At 43.1% G+C, this 12,511-nt stretch overlaps 1 protein-coding gene across 2 annotated transcripts in view; it reads right to left on the reverse strand.

The window, feature by feature from the left end:
• LOC132875727 (uncharacterized) overlaps positions 1-12,511 on the reverse strand; it is a 45,966-nt gene that overhangs the window by 29,164 nt on the left and 4,291 nt on the right. Inside the window, exon 1 of one of the 2 annotated variants that reach the window (XM_060912739.1) lies at positions 10,019-10,203. The exons of the other annotated variant lie outside the window; for it this stretch is intronic. The gene's annotated coding sequence lies outside the window, so the exon portion shown is untranslated. Of the gene's footprint in view, positions 1-10,018; positions 10,204-12,511 lie in introns of those variants that run through there. 2 annotated transcript variants of the gene reach the window in all.

Here is a 12,511-nt window from a genome sequence, read left to right on the forward strand (position 1 = left end):
TAAATATTTAATTTATCTAGAAGTTTTCTAAATACTTAATTTATCTAGAAGTTCTCTCTAGGATTTACCGACCAGTTACACCCAACAGTGCTTGTTCATTGAACTACCTTTCTAACTGTCTAGACGATGTCAGATGCTGGATGGCGAGGAACTTCCTACAACTAAATGAGAACAAAACTAATGTCATTATATTTGGCCCTCCTAGCTCTGTCTCAAGCCTAACCAATGTGCTTGGTCCTCTGTCTGCAAATTTTCACAATGAAGTTAGAAATCTTGGTGGGTTCTTGGACACCTCTTTGAATTTTAACAAACAAGTCAGTAGTGTTGTGAAAGGTAGCTTTTATCAGCTTAGAACCATAGCCAAATTAAAGCCATTTTTATCTCATAAGGACCCGGAAACTGTTATTCATGCTTTTATCACTTCCTGGCTGGACTACTGCAACTCTCTATACATGGGGTTGACCCATTCCACCCTGGCTAGACTACAAATGGTTCAGAATGCAGCTGTCAGACTTTTAACTGGTACAAAAAAAAGACATCACATCGCTCCTGTCTTAGATGAGCTGCATGGCTACCTGTGAAATACAGAACTGATTTTAAAATTTTACTATTTGTTTTTAAAGCCCTCAATGGATTAGCTCCACAATACATTACTGACTTGCTAATTCCATATTCTGCTCCCAGGTCACTGAGGTCATCATCACAACATCTTCTCACAGTCCCCAATACATGCATTAAAACCAAAGGCAACCAGCGGCACGGCGGTATAGTGGTTAGCACGGTCACCTCACAGCAAGACGGTTCTGGGTTTGAACCCAGCAGCCGGCGAGGGCCTTTCTGTGTGGAGTTTGCATGTTCTCCCCGTGTCTTGCGTGGGTTTCCTCCAGGTGCTCTGGTTTCCCCCATGCAGTTAGGTTAACGTGGGGCGGCCTTGGGCTGAAGTGCCCTTGAGCAAGGTACCTAACCCCTGACTGCTCCCTGGGCGCTGTGTGTGGCTGCCCACTGCTCTGGGTGTGTGTGTGTGTTCACTGCTTCAGATGGGTTAAATGCAGAGGATGAATTTCACTGTGCTTGAAGTGTGCATGTGGCAAATAAAGGTTTCTTCTTCTTTTCTGTTGCTGCCCCCAAGCTCTGGAATAATCTCCTGTCCCATATTAAGTCCTTGACAATTTTAAATCAAATTTAAAGACCCATCTTTTTTCTCTTGCTTTTAGTTCAGGTTGAGGTTTTTGTCAAGTCCACTCTTAATTTATTTTATTTTTTTTAATAATGATGATTGTACTACTTTGATTTTATTTTTATCATCTTATGTTATACTTAATTTGTTTTCCTTTATCCATGTATACCTCTAAGGTAATTTTTCATCTGCCTCATTATGGAAAGCACTTTGGGTCAATTTCTCATCTCATTATCTCACTTTATCCTGTTCTACAGGGTCGCAGGCAAGCTGGAGCCTATCCCAGCTGACTACGGGCGAAAGGCGGGGTACACCCTGGACAAGTCGCCAGGTCATCACAGGGCTGACACATACGTAGACACTAGGGCTGCACAATTAATCGAATTTAATCGAAAATCGCGATTTTGGCTGCCACGATTAAATTAAATGAAAATCACGATTTATTTCCATTTAAAATGCGAGCTCTGCTGTATATCTGATCAAGCACTTTTTGACCAATACTCCGCCAAACCATTAGGGGGCGAACCGACGCATGTAAGGTTTCATTACTCCGCCTAAATAAGCAAGCAAGCCAAGTGCAGTGTTGCCAGATTGTTCGGTTTTAAGTGCATTTTGGCGGGTTTTGAACATAACGTCAGCATGTTGGAAAACGTCAGCAGCATCTGGCAACACTGGCCAAGTGCGCAGTATCTTCAGTGCGGCGGTATCTTCTTCAAGGGGTGATAGCAGAAAGAGAGTAGCAGATTGAGGTGAGAGAGAAAAGCTAACTATGTCGGAACAACAGACTATTTAGCACTGGAGGCAATGTTGTGACCTGCCTTCGCTCATGTTTAAAGCCAGAGCATGTTGATAGGCTGGTCTTTCTAGCTAAAATCTTGTAGGCCTCAGTATAATGCTATGTAATTGTTGCAATTGAGTTTTCAGTTCCTTCATCCTTTGGTAATTTCTTGGATAAAATTTCATTTATTTGTCATTTGGAAATCAGAATTTCTCTTTTAAATTTCATTCTTCACTGAAAGCTGTTCATATTGTTTGTTTGAATATAGTGAATAAAATTTAAGTGATTTCCCTAACATCAAGAACAATCGTGATTAATAATCGTGATTACAATTTTGATCAAGATAATCGTGATTATCATTTTTTCCATAATCGTGCAGCCCTAGTAGACACAGACAACCATTCACACTCACATTCACACCTACGGTCAATTTAGGGCGTATTCACACCTACGTTGTTTGGTCCAGACCAAACGAACCAAATTTCCCTTGGTCCGGACCTTTTGGGTTGGTCTGAATACAAACCACCGAACTCTGGTCCGGACCAAACAAGCAGACCGAGACCGAGCTGCAAGGTCGGACTCGGTCCGGACCAAAGGAACCCTGGTGCGGATCTTTTGGAGGTGTGAAAGCAGACCAGACCTAATGCGACAGTTTTGCTTTTTTGTACCTCAGGAGCTTCCGTCGTTTGTCGAGCATTATGGGAAACAGAGTCTTGACACTCCAACGCAAGGTGCAAACACTGTTTCGGTTGTCAAGGGAACCTTACAACAGTCGTTCAGTCATTCAGACCAGTGGTAGGCTAGACTACAGAGTACAAAAAATGAGTAGGGTCAAACCTGGGCCGAGGAAGAAACGCGTACCCTTGTGGATATCTGGGCAGATGTCCACATATCTGAGCTTTTGGAGAGAACACACAAAAATGCCGACGTGTTTGCTGTATTCAGTGAGAAAATGAAGGAGAAGGGGTTCACGCGCTCCCCAGAACAGCGCTTTGTGCGCGTGTCGTCTCTGACCAATAGCTGAACGACCTCAGGGTGCGTGGCTTTGTTGACAGATTTTGGTCCGCTTACTAAAATGTACAGTGTGAAAGCGAACCGCACCAAAATGAAAAAATAAAAAAAACATTTGGTTCAGACCAAAGCAAGTGAACTATCGAACTGTCCTGGTCTGAATACACCCTTAGAGTCACCAGTTAACCTAACCTGCATGTCTTTGGACTGTGGGGGAAACTGGAGCACCCGGAGGAAACCCACGCGGACATGGGGAGAACATGCAAACTCCGCACAGAAAGGCCCTTGCCGGCCACGGGGCTCGAACCTAGGGGTGGGCGTATCGATCTGAGTATCGATACCAAGGTGAGTATCGGAATCGAATCGATATTAGCGTGATGAGATCGATATTTTCGTCGCAGTTTCTCTTCAATACGTCCAGTAAATTACTCGAATTTACTCACAGAGTTCATGCGAGCATAGTTTCTCTCTAAATCTGTCTGTGTAAACAGCGCACCTCTCTCTCTCTCTCTGCCGCTCACACCTCGCCCCTCCGTGCTTTGTCGGAGAGCGGAGAGTCAGAGCGCTGACTGAGTTTGACACTCAAATCCTGGAATCGCAGCAGCATCGCACAGCTGGCACTGATGCGACTATTGAAATGTGCCGGTACGCGGAAGAGAAGCCAATTCCACGGGATGGAGACCCACTTCGTTGGTGGAAAATGAATGAACCTACATTTCCCTCTCTGAGCAAGATTGCAAAAAAACATCTGGGAGTAATTGCAACATCCGTACCTGCAGAAAGGATTTTCTCTAAGGCTACATCCACATGACAACGGCAACGAGATGTTATTAAAAAAAATATCGCGTCCACATGGGCAACGGATCATTAAAATATCAGGTACATATGGAAACGCAACGCTTGCTGAAAACGATGCAATACACATGCCACACCTCTAGGTGTGCTGTAAGACAGTCCCATCGGAGACACCAGGACAATAGAAGTAAGGACGCATGTGCATAAACTATTATGCATGAGACTTCATATTAGCCACAAAGTCAGGAAAATCTGTTCGTAAAGTTACGTTATAATGACCAAATACAATGAAAAGTATTTTTCCAGTCTCACCTGTGAAAGGTAATCCCATGTGATCTCATTTGGACGGTAAACCTGTTGGTACAGTTAAACGCAGCACATGAATGAGGCATCTTTATTCTCCGCTTTGCCCCATCCAATATGGCGGCAAGGATGACGCATGATTCTACGTGGAAGGCGACGTCTTTAACACTACAAAGACCACAATTTTTCTGCCTACCTAGAAGGACCAGAGAGGGGTCATTTGACCCACACAGCTTGCCTACCTAGAAGGACCAGAGAGGGGTCATTTGACCCACACAGCTTTTGCCGAATACACTAATCACTCATTTTGTTATGGTAATGAGGCTGTTAGGGGCAGTGTGTGAGGTGAGGGGTGAGGGGGTCACACCTTACAATGTGTGTGTAATTGTATGTAAATGTCCGAGCACAAAACTATCAAACGTATTGTTGTGCATGTGGGAGCAAATGATGTTTTCAGAGAACAGCTGTTTGTCCAAGATGATTTCAGAAAACTTTTTTCTGATCTCTATAAGACTGGAATACAATCTTTTATTAGTGGCCCACTCCCAGCGAGAGGAATTTTTGCATTTTCTCGACTCTTCAGTCTTAACACCTGGCTTGGAAAAACTTGTTTTTCATTTGGTATGAGCTTAGAATTACACATAAATCGTCTGCAAATAAATCGTCTGGTGTTCTGAACAAAGTCTTAGTAGACCATTACAGACTTGCAATCTTTTCTCAGCCAGCATTGAAGAAAACAGTTGTTTCTGTGTTGGTAACAGCCAAGACAAACAGGGGCAGACAGCTTCTTCCGAAGGGCTGTCAGCCTCTGAAATCACCACAGGTAAATAGTAACTAATACAGTATACTGTATATAATACATATAATATTATGAATTAAACGTTTTGCTTGGACATGAAACATGATCACTGATTTTCTGAAGCGTTAGGTTCAGTGGAGAGCACAGAGGAGAGGAGAGGAGAGGAGAGGAGCACAGAGGAGAGAGGAGAGAGGAGAGGAGAGGAGCATGGAGGAGAGAGGAGAGGAGAGGAGAGAGAAGAGAAGAGAAGAGAAGAGAAGAGAAGAGAAGAGAAGAAATGAGAGGAGCACAGAGGAGAGAAGAAAATAGAAGAGAAGAGAGACGAAGAGAGGAGAGGAAAGGAAAGGAAAGGATAGGAAAGGAAAGGAAAGGAAAGGAAAGGAAAGGAAAGGAAAGGAAAGGAAAGATGAGGAGAGAAGAGACGAGGAGAGTAGAGGAAAGGAAAAAAGAGGAGAGAAGAGGAGAAGAGAGGAGAGATGAGGAGAGGAGAGCAGAGCAGAGGAAAGGGATGGAGAGGAAAGGAAATGAGAGGACCACAGAGGAGAGGAGAAGAGAGGAGAGGAAAGGAGAGGAGCACAGAGGAGGGTGGTGGAGAGGAGAAGAGAGGAGAGGGGGTATGAGGAGAGGCAAAGAGAGGAGTGGAGCACAGAGCAGGGTGGTGGAGAACTGAGGAGTGGAGAGGACACGGAAGAGAGTCTGGAAGAGAGAAAGGAGTGGTGTGGAGTGGAGTGGAGAGAGAAAGGGGTCCAGGAGTAGAGAAAGAGAAGAGAGAAGAAGAGCAGAGGATAGAGGTGAGAAGTGGAGGGAAACTGAGTAAGTTTGGATTTGAGGAGGGCAGATAAGAGAGGGAGGAGGGCACAGAGGAGAAAGTGAAAGGCAGGAGAGAGTAAAGGAGGGGAGAGGATGCATCACCTGCGCTTTGATGACAGAGACACCCGCAGCGAGCGAGTACAGACTGATAGGTTTGCTGCAATTTCAAACATATGGGGATTGTTTGTCACCAACTGCATCACATCCTACATCCCTGGTCAACACATCACCATTGACGAACAACTTTTCCCGTGCAAGACTCGCTGCTGTTTCCTACAGTACATTGCAACTAAACCAGACAAGTTTGGTATCAAGTTTTGGGTGGCGTGTGACTTGAAAACCAAATACGTCTGCAACATCCTCCCATATCTTGGCAAGGACCCCACTCGGCCTCGTGGGGAGAGAGTGTCTGAGAGTGTAGTCATGAGGCTGATGGAACCATTCTTGGACAAGGGCAGAAATGTTACCACAGACAATTTCTTTACATCACTGTCACTTGCAAAACGACTACTTAGCCGGAATTCAACCATCCTCGGCACAGTCAACAGGATTCGCCAAGAAATTCCACCATCAACTCGACAGATGCACCGCGATGAATTTACCACCCAGGTATTTTCATCCACTGGTGCCACACTGACTGTGTATGCGCCCAAGCGGAAGAAGACAGTATATGTTCTCAGCAGCATGCACAGCACGATTCAGACACAGGAAACCGCCAAAAAGAAGCCAAACACCATCACACTCTACAACACAACAAAGTGCGGCGTCGATATCATGGACCAGATGGTGCGGGAATACACTGTCCGCGCAGGAACAAGGCGCTGGCCAATATCAGTGTTCTACAACATGATAGACATTGCAGCACTGAATGCCCACGTGCTCTATCAATTATGCACTGGGAGAAAGGAAAGACGGGTGGATTTCCTGTTTGAACTGGCAAGAGAGTTGGCTCACTCCCACGTGGGTATGAAAAAGGTCCAAAAGGAGCAATTGCTTCGGCAACAACCCTCCACACCACAATTCGGACAAAGAGCCAAGTGTCAGGCTAAAATCAAATGCAAGGACAATCGTGCAACTGTGCGCTGTGTTGGCTGTTATAAATATACATGTGGGAAATGCAGAAAGGAGCAATGGCTGTGCCAGAATTGTGAGTGACTGCTCAAATGTATTTCACTCATTTGCATTCTTTGTAAATATGCTTTTTTCTTTGTAAATATATTTTTTCTATTTTTGGCACACAAAAATAACAGTTACTTCTGCAAAAACTTTCCACACGAAAACTGGGAAAACAGTTTGTTATGGTAATGAGGCTGTTAGGGGCAGTGTGTGAGGTGAGGGGTGAGGGGGTCACACCTTACAATGTGTGTGTAATTGTATGTAAATGTCCAAGCACAAAACTATCAAACGTATTGTTGTGCATGTGGGAGCAAATGATGTTTTCAGAGAACAGCTGTTTGTCCAAGATGATTTCAGAAAACTTTTTTCTGATCTCTATAAGACTGGAATACAATCTTTTATTAGTGGCCCACTCCCAGCGAGAGGAATTTTTGCATTTTCTCGACTCTTCAGTCTTAACACCTGGCTTGGAAAAACTTCCACACGAAAACTTTCCACACGAAAACTGGGAAAACAGTTGCTTTTTCATTCATTGTAAATATGTTTTGTTTTGATTTTTTTTAACAATAAATGTCAAGAGTTTTGATCCCAAATTCTCGTTCATCCTGATGATTCACTGCATAAAAATCCACCATATGTTTATAAATCCACCATATGGGCACACACACACACACATGCAAAAACACGGCTCAAGCGACTCTGTGACTCAAGTGACTTCTGTGAGCCGCTAACAGCCACATTTCCACAACAAAAGGAGTGTCCACAGGGGGTCCAAAGGGTCAAATGACCCTCTTGTGGGCCTTTTAGGTAAAAAGGGTCAAATGACCCTCTTGTGGGCCTTTTAGGTAAAAAGGGTCAAATGACCCTCTTGTGGGCCTTTTAGGTAAAAAGGTCAATTGACCCCTCCGTGGTCATTCTGGTGTTAATGGTCCGGAATAAATTGAATGCTACACATTGATGGATTTGTTTTTCTACGCCCTTTTTGAGGAATGTATTGTAGGACTTAAACCAACATCTGAAGAGGTGAGATCGCTCCTTTTTTTCCTTATTTTTGCTGGCGGGATTGACTCTGCCCTAAGGGCAGAGTCTCTCACTCTCTCACTTTGCACCATTACACAATAAATATTCACAGTGAAAATATTTTGTAAGCGCGTTTCATGAACCAAGTTATAGGATTTGTTGACAACTCGCATCGAGTTCGTTACACTTCTACCCGGCATGAAGCACTGACAGTCATGTGGTTGTGACGTCATCGTAAACAAATCCGTTCTACTCATCCAGACGACTTCGCAACGGCGCCGTTGCCAGATCTTTCCACTCTGGAACCCGTTCTCAAAAGATTTCGTTTTGGGGCACCCAAAACGCCGGTGCCGTGTGGACGCCAGGCCGAAAAAATAAACAATTTTATCAGATTCACCTGAATCCGTTGCCGTGTGGACAGGGCCTAAGGCGGGACAGTTAATAACTCAGAGAAGAAGTGCAATAAAAGGGAAGAATGTAAACGTTACTGTTCCTGAACAGAGCCAAAAGGGCACCTCAAGGGATTCTTGGAGGGCTTTGTGAGCAAAGAGCCAAAGGTTACGAGCCACTTGTAGTTTACACCTGATTTGCACTACTGACTTTATTTTTCACACATATTTGCGTGCAATGGAAGGTATTTTTTTGTTGTGTTGTTTATATTGTTATATTTATACACTACCGTTCAAAAGTTTGGGGTCACCCAGACAATTTTGTCTTTTCCATGAAAAGTCACACTTTTATTTACCACCAAAAGTTCTAAAATGAATAGAAAATATAGTCAAGACATTTTTCTGGCCATTTTGAGCATTTAATCGACCCCACAAATGTGATGCTCCAGAAACTCAATCTGCTCAAAGGAAGGTCAGTTTTATAGCTTCTCTAAAGAGCTAAACTGTTTTCAGCTGTGCTAACATGATTGTACAAGGGTTTTCTAATCATCCATTAGCCTTCTGAGGCAATGAGCAAACACATTGTACCATTAGAACACTGGAGTGAGAGTTGCTGGAAATGGGCCTCTATACACCTATGGAGATATTGCACCAAAAACCAGACATTTGCAGCTAGAATAGTCATTTACCACATTAGCAATGTATAGAGTGGATTTCTGATTAGTTTAAAGTGATCTTCACTGAAAAGAACAGTGCTTTTTTTTCAAAAATAAGGACATTTCAAAGTGACCCCAAACTTTTGAACGGTAGTGTATATTTATTATTACATTGTTGCTTTTGTTTACTTATTTTGCACTACTGACTTTGTTACTTTATTACTGACTTTATTTTTCACAAATATTTGCGTGCAATGAAAGGTATTTTTTGTGGTGTTGTTGACATTGTTATATTTATATTTTTGTTACATTGTTGCTTTTTTGTTATTTTGCACTAGTAACTTTTTTCTTAAACAATTTTGTGTAGCAGAAGGTGATAAGGGAATTATTTTGTTATTAATATACTGTTACATTGTTTTATATTGTTGTAGTTAGTTAATAAAAAAAAACATTTTTATTTGCCTAAAATCTTTGTCCTGTGTTTTATCATAATCAACTAAAGGCAAAATCACAAAATTATTCAATGATCATAACATTTCAAGTAAAAAGTATCGGCGATACTAGCCCTGTATGGGTATCGATCCGATACCAAGTAAATACCCAAATTCCCAGTATCGCCCACCCGGACCCTCTTGCTGTGAGGCGACAGCGCTAACCACTACACCACCGTGCCGCCCTGGGGCAACTACTGTTGTTTTAAATGTGCTATACAAATAAATGACTTGACTCTTTTTTTCTATTCTCTGTTTATCCTGTAATGATGCTCCTGGAATTTTAATTTCCCTGAGGGAGCCCTCCCAAAGGGATCAATAAAGTTCTATCTAATCTAAATATAATACTGAACAGAAGAGAACAGAAACACTGCATGCCACTGAGCTTGCATCACTGTTTGTTTTCATTGCTGCTCTCCTCCATTTTGTTTTGTGACTTCACGCGTCAGGAACATTTTGTTGGATTGTGTTTGACTCTGTTCGAGTTTGGAAAGTCAGCCTTGTTGGTGGTTTTTATTATATATTATGTTAATTAATATCTTTTACAAAATGGCTTCTTACAACTTAATTGCATAATTTAACTTAATATGTTGTACTGGCGTTATATTTTATTTAAATGAACCGGATCAGAAGTAGTATCTCTGAAATTTCTGTGAATCAGAAAAACACTTACCGGAAGTGGCTGCGCTCGGGACGGGGGAAACACGTCAGAGTCAGAAAGTGAGCCAAAATGATTTTTGAGGCGCAACGAACAGAGCAGTGCTGTGTTTCTGCTTTCTCATGGTGTTTATTCTGTTACTTTACGCCATCAAAGTGCCTCAAGCTGCACAAACGGTCAGCGAGAGGCTCAGCAGGACGGAGCCCATTTCCGGTTTCACTTTGTTTCCTGCACTGAGCCCTATGGAGCACTTGCATGTGACGTCACAGCCGATACAGATTGTGACAGACGCCATCTTGTCGGTCAAACGCCATATTTCCGCCTTCTACTTCTACTTCTGGTTCTACTTCTGCTTTTACTTCTACCTTTTCTTCTGGAAAACCCTACTATATACAATTCTACTACAACGGCTGCGGTTACAAGCTCTCCCTACCTGTGTATGTTTTTTATGTGTATTTTTGCGTGTTGTTCGTCTGTACCGGACTTCAATATCCACTACAACCGTATGGACTTACTGGACATTGGTTTCCAGCAGAAAATGACGGTTTGTAGCGATTTCCATCGCATGCACAACATTCCGGACGAGATAGCGAGACCAGCGGGGTCTCTGTGGATTGTTATCGGAAGCAAAGCGAAGGAGGCGGCGCCAGGAGCGGAAGCAAAAGCGAGGCTGCAGAGCCGGCCTGTTGACTAAGCTCAGAAAACAGCCACTCAAATCTCCACTGCTAAGCCTCTATCTCTCCAACGCCAGATCCATGGTAAACAAGACAGACGATTTGGAATTACAGCTGGAATTACCTTATTCTATTCTATAATCGGCTGGTCAGTGCTATACTCAATACTTAAGTGACTTACCCGTCCAATGAGGATTGTTTTTTTCTTGTTTACAAGATGCCACATCTGAGTCGCTGACAAATCCTGAATTTCTGTAAAGATAACTGTCCATAGATTTATAAGCATGCAGTGCTTCACCACTGAACAGCGAGGGAAAGTTAATGAGGTAATTATACACGTCTGGGTATTCCGCCTCTGGCAGTTCAAAATCCACTGACGCGGTCGTGAAAACTCCATCCGGTAAGCCATAAGGGTCACTAATCTGTAGGTCGTTTATTTTAGACATATATCTAGTTATCTGTTCATTAGAAAAATGAGCCGTGTAGTCCGTCGGTTGAAATTTATCCATTCTGTACACGAGTGCAGCAATATTCAGCTGTTTTTTTTACCGACAAGATGGCGGCTGTGTACTTTCCGGTCACGTGACTGCAAGATCTCTATGGAAGAACCTGGAGAGCTCAGAGCCTGTTCCCCGCTGGAGAGACAAGTGAAGCCATCTGGCCTCCATCTTACCACTCACATCGCGTGGATTCGGTTTATATGTTAAAGCGTCGTATCCGATCAAATTTGCCCTAAGAAAAGTGTTTCTTGACTTTTTTCCCCTTTCATCACTATATATATATGTGTGTGTGTGTGTGTGCGTGCCTCACAGCAAGAAGGTCCTGGGTTCGAGCCCAGCCTTTCTGTGTGGAGTTTGCATGTTCTCCCCGTGTCCACGTGGGTTTCCTCCGGGTGCTCCGGTTTCCCCCACAGTCCAAAAACATGCAGGTTAGGTTAACTGGGGACTCTAAATTGACCGTAGGTGTGAATGTGAGTGTGAATGGTTGTGTGTCTATGTGTCAGCCCTGTGATGACCTGGCGACTTGTCCAGGGTGTACCCCGCCTCTCGCCCGTAGTCAGCTGGGATAAGCCTTGGTCACAACCGGCCATACGTGGTCCTACGGCCGGTCTACGTGCAAAAAACGCAAGAAACGCACGGAGGGCATGCGTGTGACGTGCTGATTTTCGAGCTGTAGACTGGCAGCAGACCAGCCGCAGACCGGCCGCAGAGGTTCTTTGTCATGTCAAACAAATTCTACGGGCGCTTATGTTTTTTCAGGTTGCAAGACAAACTTACGGCCAACGTGTGTCTTTCTCCACGAACAAAAAAAACCGCAGTGATTTGGGAAACACCAAAAATCGCACGGCCAAAAAAATCGTACGTCCGGTTGTGACCTAGGCTATAGGCTCCAGCTTGCCTGCAACCCTGTAGAACAGGATAAGCGGCTACAGATAATGTATGTGTGTGTGTGTATATATATATATATATATATATATATATATATATATATATATATATATATATATATATATATATTAGGGTGCATCAGTTGCCCTCACTTTCATAAAATCTGATGCATTTTTGTTTGGGTGTTCCTTTTCACCAATAAAGACATCCTGTAAAATTTTTTGACCATATTCAAAAGTCTAATGGTGGCACCATGAGGTTAATTTTTTGCCAAAAAACACTTATTTTATGTTTTCGCGTAAGGTTTGAATCACAATGTTGGACTCCATTTATTGATTTCTTGTGACCCAGAGATCATGTTAAGAACCTTTGCAAGGGATTGAGAAGCATTAATGTGATTCATAATACATTTGTATTGTTTAAAAGTAGTTGAACAATGATTCAAT

The sequence above is a fragment of the Neoarius graeffei genome, chromosome 28 (assembly GCF_027579695.1).
Source record: "Neoarius graeffei isolate fNeoGra1 chromosome 28, fNeoGra1.pri, whole genome shotgun sequence".
NCBI classification, from domain to species: Eukaryota; Metazoa; Chordata; class Actinopteri; order Siluriformes; family Ariidae; genus Neoarius; species Neoarius graeffei.